The sequence below is a fragment of the Urocitellus parryii genome, chromosome 8, assembly GCF_045843805.1.
Source record: "Urocitellus parryii isolate mUroPar1 chromosome 8, mUroPar1.hap1, whole genome shotgun sequence".
Taxonomy (NCBI): Eukaryota; Metazoa; Chordata; class Mammalia; order Rodentia; family Sciuridae; genus Urocitellus; species Urocitellus parryii.
In genome coordinates this window covers 53,474,482-53,489,461 of record NC_135538.1, presented here as the reverse complement: position 1 = coordinate 53,489,461, position 14,980 = coordinate 53,474,482, and the positions used below count along the sequence as shown (strand labels likewise).

At 45.7% G+C, this 14,980-nt stretch overlaps 1 protein-coding gene across 2 annotated transcripts in view; it reads left to right on the top strand.

The window, feature by feature from the left end:
- Foxo3 (forkhead box O3) overlaps positions 1-14,695 on the top strand; it is a 121,220-nt gene extending 106,525 nt beyond the window's left edge. For both annotated transcript variants that reach the window (XM_026389675.2, XM_026389674.2), the window contains exon 4: positions 10,863-14,695. The gene's annotated coding sequence lies outside the window, so the exon portion shown is untranslated. The remainder of the gene's footprint in view (positions 1-10,862) is intronic.
- Positions 14,696-14,980: the final 285 nt, after the last annotated feature.

Below are 14,980 nucleotides of genomic sequence, written 5' to 3'. Positions count from 1 at the left end.
AAATATATTTTTTAAATATTTATTTGATGAACTATGATTTCCATAGTAAGTTCCTTTGGGGATAATGCATTTACTATTAGGTCCTCATAGGACATGTAATCACTTTTTCCTCAGAACATTCTGGTGGGGGGGATGATTTGAGAAGATACTTCTTCAGTTAAAAATGAAAAGTTTGCCAAATTTTTTATAAGTTAAATACTTCAGTATGTCCACAGGGCTAGAGAAGAAACATCCGAAGGACAGGAATGGCTATGAGGGAGGTGGCTTGGGAGATGGTTTAGGAGTGTAGAGTTTCCATTTTGCCTTAGAACAAATTGTTTGTCTCAACAGCCAGGGGCACCTGAGGGCTGCAGTGTTTTGTGTGTGTGTGTGTGTGTGTGTGTGTGTGTTACTTTTAAGCTTAACTTGTGGTGATCACTTATTGAAGACGCTCTAGGCTTCAGAAAACAGGCCTGAGGGCAGAATCTCAGACCTCACTTTTCTGGAGTTAACGCACTCTAGTTTCTCAAGAGCTTTTTGGTTTTTCTCTCTCCCGCTCTCCCACTCTTCCTCTCTGACCCTCTCCCCCTCCCCTTCTCTCCATTCCTCTCCCCTCTCTTCCTCTCTCCAGACTGGCTTCTGGCTCACTAGCAGAAGGTCATTTGGCCCCAGTTGGGAGCCTTCTTGTGGTGTTAATGGAGCAGCTCTGTCCGGTTGACATATTGCTGGAGAATTGGAGGGAGATGTGCCTCTGGGGGCTGGGAGTTTCACACGTGTCATTCACTTTAGACCATGTGTAAAATCCTTTGGCCTATATAGGTCTCTCTCTTAAAAACAGTCACACCCTTTTGCAAGTGACAGCTACTGGGGTGTACAGGACACTGTCTTCCCTCAGGTACTGTTTGGGCTTGGTGCACATCCGCTGGCAGCAGAGGTGGCCGTGAGCTAGTGTGGTGGCAGCTGCTGGCAAGCCCTCTTGAGCTTGACAAGTGCCTTCTTGAGGAGGGAGAGCAGCTTCAGCTTCACCTTCTTTTGATGTCAGAAGATGCTGAAATTCACAAGCTCTTTCATTCATCTTCGTCTTTTGGCATTGGGAGAACTATTAGGAAGCCACTCAGACTTCAGTCTTATGTTGTGTTTCTTAATATTTTTTTTTAGTTATAAATGGACCCAGTATCTTTCTTTCTTTATTTTTATGTGGTGCTGAGGATCCAACCCAGTGACACAGGTAGCTGTTCCAGGCAAGTGCGAGGCAAGTGTTCTACCACTGAGATACAACCCCAGTTCTCAGTCTTATGTTTAAACAGCCTTATGATAAAGATTGGAAAATATATACTAGGAGAAGCCCATGCAGAGAGGGAAGGAATCGTTCTCTTCCTGTTTCTGCCACTGACCACGTCACCAATAAATCTCTTAAAATATTAGGCTTCTCGTCTAGGACAGAATTGTGGGGTTTTAAAGGTGCAGATAATATGTCATTTTAAACGTGAGACCTAACATTCTGTGAAATGGCTCTAGTGTGATGATGTGAAACTATAAAGAAACACTGGCATACTAGTGCAGAGATCATTTGGAATGTATACCTAGGCTGCTTTCCAAGAGGGGTCAATCTGTGAGACCTATTGGGTTGATTTCTGAATGTTGTGGTTCTGTAGTATCTATAAGATTTGTGTTTGGGGATAGGATTTCTAACCAAATGCAAGTAATAGCAGTTATCTGTGTCACGTTCTTCTTGATACAGATCTTTCTCAGGGAATGTAACATGTGGTAAATGCATACTGTGTGGAGAGGGTATCATGGTATCTGCAATGTGACTGAAGAGACAGGTATACTATGCACGTCATCTTTCCCTGGAATGCAGTGCCACCCAGCACTGACACTGCCCTGCCTGGGTTGTTAGTTTATAGCACACCTAAGCTCTCCTGGCTATCCCAGGAAGCATGGGGACAGCCTGAGCAGCTCCCACTTCAAGCAAGTACATTTGTAAGTGGTTTTGAGGGAAGCCTTCTTTAACCATGGAGCTATGTGGAACAAATAAATGGCGCAAAAATCACTGGAATTGCTACTTGTAATAATTAGCTCCATTAAATGCTGCTTTTCAGCATGTTCATGTTGCTTGACAGTCAGTATTCTGTAAGGAACATTTTCTGTAGGTGGCATCGGCCCGGGTGCACCTGTGATCCTCTCAGGTTTACTGCTCTGTAGACAGATGAGAAAAATCGGCTAGTAGAGGCCCTTCTTTGCCCTTTTCCTCCCTGTTCCCAGAGTTTCTTCTCTGCCCATGTCAGGCATTTCTCAGTCATGGAATTGGTCCCACCTGGGGTGAGCTGGCCACCTGGCAATGTGGTAGACCCCATGTTGGCGAAAATGCTGAAGAAAACCTGAATTCATTCAGTGAAGTTTATTTGAGTATTTGCTGGGCACAGGGGAGAGAGATTAATCAAATAGGGTCTCCCCTTCAAGGGATGCATGGCCTAGTTGGGAGGGTGGTGGCAGTGATGGTGACCATTTGTCCCAGACCAAAAGGCTGCCTTACCCACAAGGTTTGGCGCAAAGGCTTCATGTGATGCGACACCCTCACGTGGCTGGGTTTCCTGGACAATCCTGTTAGAGGGCCCCATTCCATCATCACAGGGTATTCTCCCTGTGTCTTGGGGCATAAAAATGCAGACCCTATGACTTCAGGAGCTCCAGACAAATAGGTCAGAGTTCAGGCTGAATCCAGATGCTGGTTTCTGCTAAATGTCCCGCAGGACCCTCGAGTTGGTTCATGTTTGGTTTGCAGAGCCGGCCAGGCCATAACGGTTGGATCTGAGCCAGCTGCCCCCTTCAGCACATAGTCCCTGAGGCTCTGCTTTAAGGGGAGCTGCAGATTAAAAAGCCCTCCCCTGCAGGCCCCTTGGAGTGGAGCAAGGACCTGTGGGGCTCATGTCAGAAGGCTGCCATAGTCATGGCTATGTGACATTGAACTAGGTCACTCTTGAATCTCAGTTTGCTTTTCTATAAAACCAGATTAAAATGTAACCTTCTGGCACAGGGCTAGCTCTTACAAGAACTAGCTCTGATACGGGCGGCTATCTTTTGGCATCTTTTTAAAGTCATTTAATATTTAATTGGACTTTAAAAGGTTCCAGAAATTAATACAGAATCTAACAAGTAGTCAAGCCATCTTACTATGGATAAAAAGAATGACTGTTCTCCTCGTAAACTAGAATCAATCAGGTTTCTTCTCATTAAACAGCACATGCCTGTTGAATGAACATTTTTTTTTTTTTTAATTTCTAAAGTCGATGTTCCCTGGAAGTCCTGCCTACCAATCTGGATACCCTAGCAAAGCTGGTGTTTTCCACTTTAAAAGGGAACTTCTACCACAGTTGGAATGGTGAGGCTGTGTGTGGTACCACAGTGACCATTAGCATCTTTAAACGATTTCCTGAGCAGCCTGGCTAGTTGGCTTCTGCTCTCCTCAGAAGGCCTTTTGGTCCCTGCAGGGACTAGTCACAAGCGCCTGAAGGAGAACTTCACCTGCCTCTTCCCGAGCTTCTCTTTTGTTGGGGAAAAAACCTGGACCTCTCCCCTGTCGGGCCATTCAGAAATGTAAGCAGAAAGGGCCACATAAAGTCATCCTGCTGACAGTGACTGGGCCTTCCTGCTCCAGAAAGCTGGTGTTTACCTCTTATGCCACAACTTGGGCACCAGGAAATACAGTCCCAGTACCCTTCAGATCTCTTCCAACTCTGACGTGCCTGCTCTTCTCTAGATGTCTCCTCTAGGAAGCAGTGGCCAGGCCCCAGACTGGAGTGTGGGGGACCAATGGGGACTGACAACCTAAGGTTTGGTCTGCTTTTGTTTCTTTCTCCCCCAGCGATTGATGTGGATCTTACTCTGTAATTCTAGGGTTTCTTCTTTTTAAATAACCTCTTTTTTTGCTAAAAATCCATAACATTCATTTATTAAAGGATGGGAATCTCTTAGTCATGAAGTCTCAGGGGGTAATTCCAGGTTTCTGAAGGGCAAACTTTAATTGCCAGTCCTGGTTTGATTGAAGGTTTGCCTGTCGGCTCAACCTCCTTTTCCCTTTCCTCTTTCTCTCTGATGAAAGAAGAATTGGGCCGCAAGATTTTTTTTTTTTTTTAAGTATTCATATCTGTGTGGAGTGTTTGATTTGATCCCTTGGGGAAATTAGTGACCAGGAAGAGGAGGCCCAACGGGTAGGAGCGTTATGGGTTCCGAGGTCAGAATTCTCAATTAATTTCCACTGGCCCTCCATTTGTATTCATGCCACTGTAGTCCATTGGAACATTCGTTGGTGGTTTGTATATTTAGAAATAACTAGAAAGTAGTACAGCCCAACGTAGTTATAAGTAGTGAGGGTCTGTGTGTTGGTGAGACCTGCTAGAAGGGGGCCCCTTGGCTGAACTGAAAGTGCTGTCCCCTAATTGCCTCAAGCTGAAGCACTCCCTGCCCCAGTCAAGCCAAGGCTGCCCTGCTGACTGGGATGGGGCACTGTGGGGTAGAGACCCCTACACCTACCGCTGTAGTGCAGGTGCAGACCAAGCAGCTAGATGTGGGCCACAAAAGCCTCACAAGTCTAGAACAGCCTCACTCCAGGAGTCTGCATACCTGGCCTTGGTCACTGGCCCAGGGCAATCCTTTGTCTTTCTCAATCTTGGAGCCACACTTGAATCCCTCCATTTAGTTCTCTGTTGTGCCAGCATGATGGTTGCTTCTTAGCCACAATCTGTGTTGCCTGCATGTCCTGGTCACATCTTACAGGTGGATAAGGGCTTTGAGCTATTTGTGAAGCTCAAAAAGCTAACTTTGTGCTTTGAATTTCAGAATTACTTGGAAAAAAAATAGATGTCTCTCAAAGCCCCCCATTGTATCTCTAGTAGGAAAAGAGGACTTTGGAAACCCCCTTCTTCCCTACTGGGTAGCTGGACCCTTGGGTGGGCCTGTGACTGACTGCGCCTATACTTCACCCACAGGAGATCTAGGGCAATCCAGCGTGCATGCTCCCATCAGTCAGCCCCCTGCCCCCACACACCCCAGTAAGCTCAGGGAAGAGCCACACATGACAGTGTCATACCCAGAGAAGGTAGTCATACCCAGAGAAGACATTCAGGTCAAGACTCGTGTCTCTAAGCATATCCTCCTGAACTACAGTTCCCTTTCATTCTGTAAATGGTAAGTCACTTTATCAATGACAGCAACTTGAGATGTAGAGTTACAGGACTCCTATTTGGGGACCAGTGATAATGGTGGGATGCGCAGAAAGAAAGGAAGATGGCGAATTCTTTATAAGTGCTTGAGAATCAGTTGGATGTTAAAATTGTGCCTTGTATTGATTTCATCTTATACAAAATAGAAATTTTAGAAATTTAATTAGAAATCAGCCTCTCCCCAAAAAGTGTTTCTAATCTTTGCTCCTGTCCCATGAGTAATTGATTCTGCTCGGCTCCAGTAAGACTCAGCCCTGGCAGATGTGAGCGGGTCATGCAGCTGTAGCAAGAGAGGAGGCTAGGCATTTGAATTGGCAGAGAGGAAGAGCAGGCCCTTCCAGAAGGACAGCTCTTTCATTTATTCAGCCAACATTTATCGTGCATCTATTTTATGCTGTCCCCTTTCCAGGCTGCTTGGGACATCAAGGACACTATGCTTCCCTCACTGGAATGTCTGAGCTTTACCCTTAAATCACAGGTGCTCCCTAAGGGAGTTGATTTGAAGTCTTCACTCTGCTTTCAAGGAGCTCATAGTCCATAAGGAAGTAATCATTCCAGGCACTGAACAGTCAGGTGCCAGGTGAGAGACAAGGGGGTTCATTAAAGGGCAGCCCAGGGAGGGTGGGGCTGGAGGAGCCTCTGAAGGTGCAGGTGATGCACTCGGGTGGGGAGGAGGGCAGCCAGGCAAAGTGTCACTGGCCCCTGAACCCGACTCATCAGACAAGCCGAGGGTTTGTTCTCAGTGGTATTGGAAAGGAAAGTGTGGATGAGGACAGTGGAACTCAGTCCCACAGGTCTTTGCCAGCTAAAATTGCTGGATATCATAATTAAGGTCAATTAACCAGAGAGGATCCAAAGGCCCCTTGGGGCTTTTTGTCTTAAAAAAGTGGTTCTTTATAAGACTGTAATCCCAAATTACATGCTATTCTGTTTAGTTTGAAAAATCTAAGCATCTTAAGAAAATATGAAATCTCTTGTGATGTCTCTGTTGACAGTAAAGCACGTGTTGATTAACACAATCCCTCCCTGATGGATTTATGCAGAGGTAGGCCATTCATGATAAACTTACTTTGCCCACCAGTAATCCCTAGAGTTTAAGCAGCAGAAAAGCCAGCGTGCCTCTGTGCAGCTCTCCGTCCTTCAGCTGTGACGTGCTAGGATGGTCCTTGCTCCTCATTTCCCCCATTTTTGTCAGCACAGCACAAGGGCTGGCTGAAAGGGTGTCTATGCTGGGTCAGGCTGTCCCAGAGACAATGGCTCTCAAGAGTCCTGTCTCCAGCCTTCTCCATCAGACTTCACCTGCCCCATGAGAAAGCCCAGCCTCCTGGGAGGTGGCACCACAGAACACTTCCACGAGGCAGGATGTGCTTTCACCCTGACTGAGGTGGGTTGGTTGTAAGTAGTATAGTAGTCAGGTGTCTCTCTCTATCATCCTGAATGTCACCCTTGCCATTAAAGCTGCTGCTTCTAAGCTTCCCTTACCTTCATGTTTACTTGCCCATTAGAAAGTGCCAGAGCCCGGGAGCCAGGTTCCTGGAAATTTGACTTTTCTTTTTGGAGGCTTCTCAACTGAATACCAGCCTGGCCTCCAGCCTGCCTGAAACTTCTTTACCTGTTCTGTTTCCCTCATAAACTATTCAGTGCCTCAAATGGCAAGTTGACAGCATTTGCCAAAATGGATTTTTATAGACCCTCGTCTCGGGCAGACGTAGGATATGGCTCTGTATGGCCAGCATTGCCAAGCTCAGGGCTGGACTTGCATTGGCTGGGCTCCTGCCACAGCTGAGTATCAGGCTGGTTTTCGTCAATGTTCCAGACTCCTTCGTCACCTAGTCCAACCTAGAAGATAATGAAAAATGACCAAGTCGGAGTGCTCATGTTTTCTTCAGCTGCATAGGGTTTTGCCTGTGGAGATGAGCCCCACAGGAACTGCTGCTGTGCTGGCATTTCAAAATTAGACCCACAAAAATGTTTCTCCCAGGGTGATACCAGCTCTGAAGTCCTTGCTGGATGCTGGCAGATGGCGGTGGCTCCTGATGGATTGGTGTGGCTCAGTCTTTCTGGGAGTAAAGGAGAGATGGTGGTAGGCAGGCATTTCTTTGTCCTGGAGTGAAATGGTCAAGCTCTGAAATACACCCTGTTCTTTGGACTCCACGTGAGGTCACCCAGATCCAGGGGTCCATTCCTTTTCTCTCCTGAATCTTCCATTTTTAGTCCCCAGCTTGCCCTGGGAGTTGTGGGTTTGGCAATTGTCCTGTGTTTCCAAGTGAAGAGAGTTCTGTTTCACTTTAATTTTGTTTTTCAGGCAAACTTTGTGCCAAACATTTTTTAATTCTAATGAGGAAGATGGCCGAAAACCTTCATGTGTGTGAGAATGTAAGGGTTTCATCCTCTTGTCATGTTTCTCCTGTCACATTTAGTCCTGGGGTCTTCAATCCTTCTCTGCCAAGAAGATCAAAACCCTACTAACAAATGCATGGTTTTCACAGTGGAATTAAGCTGTGGGAGGATGGCGGGGGGTGGGGGTAGTTATGTTCCATTCCCAGATAAAGTCGATTGAGTTATGTTGGTGTGGTTTTGGAGGTGTTTCCCTCTCTCAGAATATCATGTGACTTGGTGATAATTAGGCAGAAGCTTGCCTTCCCTGCAGATGCTGGGATTACAGAGGGACTGCCTCTCACCAGAGACCAGATGACAGCATCCATGGATATTTTTAGAATGGGCCTCATCATTTATTTGGTCTCCTCATTTCATTTTCCCTGCATCTACAGCCCCATGTCATAGTCAGTTATTGAGCAGGGAGGAGTAAGGGGATATCATCTACTTCTTCGTGACAATCACCTGTGAGACAGGGCAGCGATTTCACACGTATTGTTAATTGATACATTGCCTGGTAACTGCAGCGTAACAGCTGTAATTCTGTCAGCTATCTGCTATCTTTTCCTTTCAAAAGTTTTCCTTTATTCGGGTGTTTTTTAAACTGGCAGGGCCTCAGCGCACACACATCAACCTAAAAGGCCCTACTTGAATCCGTGAGAGTGATCTCGGCTTCCTTAAAACCCATGAAACTCTCACCCAGTTGAGTCTCACTGAACTCCCAGCTTGGTGACTAGTTCCATCACTGACTGTGCACTGCCCCACGCCCTTGTGGTCCTTGACTGTGTCCCATAAACATGCAGAAGAGCCTCAGAAGTCTAAGCAGAGTTGCTGCTTCCTGTAGGATGGTTGTTATAACTCAGGTCTTCGTTGTGAGTGGTGATCCTGGTGTGCCTCTTAGAATTTCTGTGTGACATTACCTGGTTCCTTTATGTTTTCACAGCGTTATAGTCCCTTTTCCTTCTATCACAGAGAACAGCCCATGGCCTTTCAGTTGCGTGGAGTGAGGGTTTCTCTGTTAGATGTGTCCTCTCTAAGAGCTGCCTCTCTGACAGCTGCCTCCCCTCCTGGCTCGTCCTGCAGTCACAGAGCTGGCTCCCTGCAAAGACCTCCCTGGGAGGGCACTGCCTAGCCCCCAGAGGAAGCCTGTGACATAGCATCACAGGTGGCCCCACCCGTTCTGCAGAAAGAGAAAGTGATGATTAGTGCATCTCCTCTTTAATGATGACACTCCCAGAAGATTCTGGGCCTTTGCTGAGGGAACAGGAATGTATGTGGCCTGGGGATTGTTGTTAGTATGGCTTTGGACTGCCCCCGATGGGCCTCCTGCCCTGGTTTCAGGGCTGATGGGCCTGTCCTGCTTATAGCAATGTCATGTTGGGGTACCTGGACACCCCCATCTCCTTCCCCCTCACATTGTCCTGCCCCAGCAGCACAGCAAGCTGCATGCTCTGCCTCTGTACTAGGGGAATGAAGTGTCATCTTCCCAGTCTACATTAGTTTCCGCAGCAGAATAATTAACACCAAAGGGAACTAGGGAGAGGGTCTGAATTAGGTAATACGTTGCCACTTCTCCCTTGGCACTTACAGAAAGTCAGGATTGGGACTTGGGGACCATAGCCCCTGATGACTAATTGCATAGTGATGTTACACTGTGATCTATCAAGTGTTATTATTGAAGGAAAAAACCAAATCTCCTTCAAAGGACCTTATTTGTGAACCCCTATCTGATCATGCCTTTGGGCCCAGGTGAAGGACTTAAGAGTAGCACCAGCTCTAAGAGGCCTGAGTCCTCACAGATCTGGGATTTACTTCAGCTTTTTCTCCCTCTGAAATTAATAACCTATTATTTTATAGTCTGAAATCATATTGTATAGTCACTTAACAAAGCAGAGAATATATTCCAAAAAACCACTGGCCAGGGAAACGAAAGACTAGGGATTCGTGGAGAGAGAAAGCCTTTCTTTTCCTGCTTGATCGTCTCTCTCTCCATTGAAACAACCTAACTCCTCTTTGGAGCTATGTCAAAAGTAAGAAAGACCGTAGATACGTAGCATTCGGAATACTAGGTCCTGCTGTCTTTGCAAATGTGGGAATGAAAGGTAAGATTGACGGTAAGGACAGAGTCATGAAAAGACTGAAGTCACAAGGACACCTGGAAATTCCAAGTGGACGTAGGGTATCTCCTCCTGGTGGAGACACATCTGTATGTAACATGGTGTGCCAGCGTCGTCTGGTGTATTTCCATCACTTAGTCACATGGTCTGAGTTTATGGTGCTTCACTACTACTTTTCTATCCAGTTCTTGGTCTTGAGCTTTTTCTCTTTTACATCATGACAGCCAATACTGTCTCTGTAAACAAAAGATCTTTTGTCTTGAGCCCTGTCACATTAGTTTATTTAACTATAGCCTAGTACTGAGTAGTCTCCCTTTTTCTTTTTCTTTTTTCTTTTTTTGGTTAGTCCTTACCTTTTTTGGGCTCATTGGTCACAAGAAATCTGATAGACTTTTCTAAATTCAGGTGCTCTGGGAGGACCTTCACCATGCCTTTCCTTTGAAGACTGTTAGAGACAAAATAATAATAGTAATGTTGTTATTTGTTAAACAGATGTTTGTGGGAAATTTGCTTGGCTCTATGTGTATTATGTAATTATGTTTATTTTGTGATAGTTTTTTTAATGTAAAGATCTAAGGTAGCCTACTGAGAGGTGACTTGCTGTTCTTATGGTGGGGAAGTCAAGACTACCCACACCCTATAGTGCAGACATACTAAGCCTCTGTAGAATGTAGTCATGTCATCAGGGTGTTAAGGGAAAACGCATCCAGCAAGTTCATTTGGGCTGCCTGGTTGGTGGGGAAGAACCAAAGAAGCTTAGCTGGTTTACTTTGGGTGACCAGCTTGCCTGATTTGGGCATGAAAGTTCCATGTCCCCAGGAAACCCCTCAGTCCAAAAATCCAGAACAAAACCTCATTTGCACCCTGGACATCCCTAACTTAACAGAGCTAAAACACCTCTAATGTGCTCTTTGTTAGCTTCCCAAAGTTAATGACTCCCATTTCCTTTGAGCCTTTCAACTTTGGAGCACTTTATAATTAGGACAAAATAAGAAATAAGGTAAGTCATCTTCCTGCTTTGTCTTAGATTTTTCAGACCTTTGAAATGCTTTCCTGGTGTGCCCTGGGTGGGGCGAGGAGACGGGAGGTTGATGAGGCCGCCTCCCAGGTGCCCACTCGTGCTATTTGAAGTCCTTAATGATGTGTGATCTTCTTTCTCCTCTTTTAGACCCTCAAACTGACACAAGACCTACAGAGAAACCCTTTGCCAAATCTGCTCTCAGCAAGTGGACAGTGATACCGTTTACAGCTTAACACCTTTGTGAATCCCGCGCCATTTTCCTAACCCAGCAGAGACTGTTAATGGCCCCTTACCCGGGTGAAGTACTTACCCTTGGAACTGAACTCTATATATAAAGTATGCAAAATCTTCCTCATACGGGGTGGCGAGCCCACCTGCCAGCAGAGGACAGCCCTGTCAGCACCCAGTCTCCTTCAGAGCACACCGTGAGCCCCACTGGCGATTCTGTGGTGTTTTAATATCGCGATGGTTTATGGGATGTTTTCAGTGTCATTTTGTGTTTGTTTTCCTTTGACCTTCTGAGTTTTTCACACGCATTAACTTGCAGTATTTTTCTGTTCAAATGTTCACCGTCCCTCCCCTGGCAAATTTTAAAACAGAAGGAAAATGTTGTACCAGTTACCATTCTGGCTTCGGGCGTCACAAGCCCCCGAGCCCGTGGAACTCCATAAACTAACACATTACATAAACTAGAGGGGGATTTTCTTTCTTCTTTTGTTTGGTAGAAAATTACCCTTTTCTAAAAACTGAACAATGGCACAATTGTTCGCTGTGCTCGCCTGTCCAGGACTGAGCACTCACAGGCGAGCCGAGTGGAGCGCGCGTCTGACCCAGTGTGTTTCCAGGTCTGAGTCAGGGTGGTCTGTGGACGAGACCCCCAGTGCCTGCTCTGCAGCTGCAGGTCAGTAGGGCCTGTGGTCTCCTCAGCTAATGCAGTGGACAGCGTTGGCCTCTCGGTTAGAAACTAGATCTTTTCAGGAAAGAAGTGAGCTCAGCTGTCCACTCATTGCCAAAAGCCACTAAAGGATTTAGTTTAAGGAGAAAAGTGTTCTGTTTTGTTTTGCAGAAGAAATGAACTTGCAGGTGAGCATGAAGCTTGCAGTGAGAAATGTGTGAAGAGGACAAACCAAGTCAATGCTAAGGCAGGTCTAACTTCACTGTTTTTAAAGTACACATCCTTGATTATTTTCAGCCTTGCTGTGTATAATCTGATCTTCTAGAAGTGTATGAGTGAAAGGCAATAGCCTACAAACTGATTTTTTTATATAAGTTAGGTTATAATTGTACGAGTGACACATGGAAGTACAAGATAGGGCAGTTTTGATTTTCCTTTTTTCTTCCTTTTATTAAAAACTTTCCTGCTTCTGTGGGTTTCAATTTGTTTTGTTTTCAAAAAGTTATGGTGCTGTATAGGTGCTTTCTGTTTAACCTAGAAAGTGTGATATATTCATTGCCCCCTTTGGTAGACAGAAGAGTTGGGAACACATTTGGTACCTATGAAACTGGTGTGATGACGCTCTGATTAGCACAGCATATACATACTTCTCCAAAGTGATATATGAAGACTTTTCTTTGCATAAAAAGTATTAGGCAAATAAATGTATAAATATATTTTATCATGTACAGTACAAAAGTGGAACCTTGTGCATGGGCGTTAGGAATACAGGCTAGTATTTCAGCACAGACTTCCCTGCTTGATTTCCCCTCGATGCTTGCACCGTGGCAGTGAGCACCAACACAGACATGCCACCCAACCCCCGCATCCACCACCACCAGGGACCCTTTGTGCATCTTTGCTTTGAAACCCCTCTGGGGCGGGGGGCATATGGGTGGTAAGCACAGCTCCTAGCATAATGAGAGTTCCATTTGGTATCGTCACACGTCTCTCCTGCCTCGCTTGGATTGTCACGTTTGAGCGATGGCCCTGTCAATTTCACCCTGCCTTTTACTAAATCTGTAAATTGTCGTGCAATTGTGGTTATAGTAGACCTATAGCATATTGCCTTTTCTGAACTGCTACATGTTTATAATCTTCATTTTAAAAGTATGTATGATTTTTTAAAATGTGTATTCTGATCACGTGGTCTGCTTGTCAGTGAGCCGGACTTGCCTCCTATATTCCTTTATGATAACGCTAGCTACTTCCTTGGTTCTTTACTTGTTTGATGTATGTGAGAACTGTCCAGTGTCAGCAAAGGAGGGCTGCCTCTCTGGCTCCCTAGGTGATGGTGCCGGGGTGGGGGGCCACTGCAGAGCCAGTGGCAGCAGCTGGGAGGGAAGCAGGGGAAGGGGTGTGGAGAGAGATCAGACATGAGGGAGGATCCCGAGTGCTTCCAACAGGAGGGCCTGAGAATTTCTCCTGAGCTCAAAGAAACAAGCAAACTAACTCACAACTTAAGTACTTGCCTGTGCAGCTTTACGGACCCAGGGAGCTGCTCCCGGAGCAAGAAAGGCAACTCTCCAGTGTGTTCCAGCTTGGAAGTGTTAAAGTCCTTTCAGACATGTGGCATCTCACTGGTTCTCTGCTTTTCCAATGTTTGTTAGATTTCAGGCACAATGTCCTACAAAATGTCCTAGAACCCGATTATAACTCAGTGTGAAACAGCTGAGGGAGGGACAGAGGGGCATGAGGGACAGGGCAGCCACAGAATAGATCAGGAAAATGGAGGGGGAATGCTTTGATTTTGTTTTTTTTTTTTTTTTTTTTTTTAATAATTCAATCAGCATCTACACATAGAGTGTTGTGGAGAGCTGAGACCAGAGCCTGGTCAAAGGCAGCATCAGCACCATGAGCCCACCAGGCCCAGGAGAGGTTCGTCCAGGCTCCCTGCACCGCCCTGTGGAGCTCAGTCCAAGGCCCCTTAGACTCAGCAGAGGTGTGGCCAGAACCCTCTGTCCTTTATATCAAGACCCTGCTTTCAGGATGGGTCAACATTGCATTTTGAGTGTCTTGTATCCCTAACAACGAATGTTCTGATCTGGAGCACCTCACTTGATTACTTAGCGGCCTGGGCCAGGGGCTGTAATGTTTGAGTCCTGAGAAGAGCCGGGCAGCTAGGCTCTCAGCCTCCCAGTGAGCTGCCTGCCTTGTGATGGGAAGTTAGCAAGCAGTGAACCTAGTGTTGACATGCACCCTGGGGTTCCCAGGTTCTCCTCGGGCTCCAGACCTTGATACCTGTACCAAAGCCAGAAAAGAGCTTTATCGCAAGCCTTCGCTGTCCCGGCATGAGGACTGACCGTCGGGCTCAGCACACCCCATTAACTGTGAATGCCCCTGAGGCCGGTTTCCTTTATTGAATCCTCTGCAACATAATGAATGGTGAACACATTCAAAAACTTTTTTTCAGGAGTCTGTCTCTCCTGTTACTAGGAGGACCATGCACACACGTGTACTACGAGGTGGATTTTGTTTTCAATGTTGATTTTTAGCATCATGTGTGTCACTTCCCCGCCCTGAAGAGAGGACATTGTAGCTCACTACTCAGGACAGGTTTGCCCCATCTCAGGGTGTGACTTCAGGTGGCTTCCAAACTTGTACTCAGTTTAAGGATCTTAGGGACAGACTTTGCCTCTACCTAATGAACTCCATCCATTTAGAGAATAAAGAACATTTGATTCTCTTGGAAAAGACCATCAAGAATAAAGCGGTCAAAAAGCAAGTCCTCTTATCCACGTTGGCACCAAGGGCTGATGAGAGGAAATAAAAATGTTACCCTTTCTTCCTCTCTAAAATCAAAAAGAAAATTCTTGAGAGCCCTGAACTCTGATTTTTCTTTTTTCGTGCTGTGTTTGGGGAACATCATATAATGAGATGTAATGTGATTTTTTTTTTAATTAAGAAAAGCAAATTCTTCTGTAGAAATGCAATCACTGGTAAAGAGGTATGAAAAAGTAGCCCCTTCCGGAGCCCAGCAGAGGCAGGGCAGGAGGGGAGAATAAAATTCTTGTGGAGTCGTGTCCATCAGACAGGATCTTAAAGGCCCAAGTAACCGAAAAGAGTGTGTGATATTTGATCAAATGCCTAAGTGGGTAACATATTTTGTAGGTTGAAATATTTTCCTCTTGTTTAATTTTATTCTTCTGTGTTTTTCTTTGATGAGTGAATGATTGCGAGGCCTCTGCCACACTCCAGAAATACTTGTGTGACTGCTTTTTAAAAGAAGAAGAAGAAAAAAAAAGTGTGTGTCTGATCACTTTTTTCTCTAAAATTATCTCATTGCCTGGCAATCAGTCTTCTCTTGTATACTTGTCCTAGCACATTATGT